The sequence below is a fragment of the Olea europaea genome, chromosome 7 (genome assembly GCF_002742605.1).
Source record: "Olea europaea var. sylvestris chromosome 7, O_europaea_v1, whole genome shotgun sequence".
Classification (NCBI taxonomy): Eukaryota; Viridiplantae; Streptophyta; class Magnoliopsida; order Lamiales; family Oleaceae; genus Olea; species Olea europaea.
The window spans coordinates 7,099,718-7,101,923 of record NC_036243.1 but is presented as its reverse complement, the minus strand read 5'-3'; positions in this window follow the sequence as shown (position 1 = coordinate 7,101,923).

Here is a 2,206-nt window from a genome sequence, read left to right as displayed (position 1 = left end):
CAACTATTTTAAGTAATCTCAATAATTAAATAGGCGATACCCAAACTTAATCGTTTCACATTTAAGCGATTTTTAAAGTCTTTTTAATCACTAAAACGAGTTTTTCTTTCATTTTACTCAATTTCATAACTTATTATACTTAACCCCTTCAATAAAATTGAATTTAGTCTAACAATCTAATAACTATAAAATTAAACATAACTTGACAATAAGTAACTTTTTACTTATCTTTCAAAATTGAGGAATTCAAGTCTAATAGTATGAACCACTTATTTTCAAACACGTTGGCGTAATTTTCTTCCTTTTTTTTCTTTTTCTTTTTCTTCTTCCTCTTTTCTCTCTCTTTTTCTCTTTGCCTCGTTTCTTTCCAGTGTATGTTTTTATGTAACATTTTGGTTTTCATAAGTTTTGGTGAATATATATCCATTCCACCGCCTAGTGTATACTTTTTTTTTTTTTTATATAGCATGATATGTTTGACTATATATATATCCCCCTTAAGCGTGTATCACTTCTTGTTCATCTTCTTGACATAGCTTTTGTATTTAGTAGAAAAGATTCCCATAGATGAAACTAAGATATAATACCTCTTTATTCACCTGATGGCGTTTGGTGTTTCTGCTACACCAATAAGCGTATGTAACCTGAAAAATGAGGGCGGGCTTTCTCCCTCGTTTTACCTCCGACATGAGAATCAGTATGTGGTGTTAGAAAAACAAAGGACCAAATTCAGATGGCCAAAGTGTTCTATTTTTTTACCTGTTTCGCCTTTGGGGTATTTATAGACGTTGGAAGCCGGGTGAGTGCCGAGCGGTTGTGGTGCCACATGTCCCACGTAGCCTTCCCCACTCCCCTCACGTTCTGAGTGGAGGGTCTTCTACTTCCTGCCAATAGCTTGTGCCCGTGATAGCCATCACGTGAACCTTATCAATTCATCAATGATTTTATAGTTACGTGTTGGAGTGGCCGCGTAAGTAACTTCATGCCGATCGACGGCCACGCGTAGAGGTAAAGTGACCATGGGGGTCGACAGTAGAGGTAGAGATAGAGGTAGACCGCTTACCTGTCATCATAGGTGGCTATCCATTCTACCAATATCACCATGATATGTTCTTATTATCTTATTATAAAATATGTATTAAATAAAGGGTGTTTTTTAAGTGTGAAAGCACACAAAATAAATATATCGAAGAGCTAAATTAATAATTTGCCTCAAACATTACTACCAAATTTATAACGACATTTCAGATGTTTGTAAGAGTGTATTTATGACAAATGTGTCTGTCTAATGTCAACATGTCATTTTAAGGACCGTATTTCATAATAAATGAGCATTAGCTATCCTAAAAATTCATTACAAAAAGTATGCTTGACGTGTCATAAGATGGTTTCGGATATAATACAAATTTCATCAGAAACGAGAATTAGCTATCCTAAAAACTCATTGCATAAAGGGATCTATGTTCGATGCCTGGTTTCGGGTATGAGACCGAATTTCATCATAAATCAGCATGAGCTATCCTAAAAATCCATTGCATAAAGGGATTTACGTTTGATGCAAACACGTCATTGTAAGGATAATAAAGAGGTTTCGGATGTAAGACCAAATTTTCATCATAAATGAGCATTAGCTGTCCTAAAATTCATTACAAAAAGGGATTGGAAACTCTATTGAAGGCTCCTTCAATGTTAAACATACTTTGAGAAAGATTTTTTAAGCTTTTTGCCAATACTTCAACGAAAAATGCTATCTAGTATTAGTGGTGTTTAAATGTCAATCTATATGGCATTATATGATAAGTTCTATTAAAGATGAAATTATGTTATTCATTTAATTGTACATTTCATTTAATGACACTTAATATTACCTAAACTAACCAATGGTGCTAAATGGCCTTACTCTACTCTCAAATATCTTATACTCTTGGGTGGTAGATGTCTCTTTACAGCTGGTTTATTGTGTATGGGGATATTAAAATCTCTAGATTAATGTGTCAAATTAGTTGGCTATCCACAGGGATATAAACGAGCATAGCCAAGTCGATTTGCGATTCAAAGCTCATGATTCAGACATAGCTCTAGTAAAAAATGACCTGAGTAGAGCCGAAAAACTTAGGCTCTACCCGAGAAATTCGTTATTTTTTTAATTTTTTTTAAAATATAAAATTGATGTAACAATTTTTTTTAAAGATAACTGTTTGTTAAA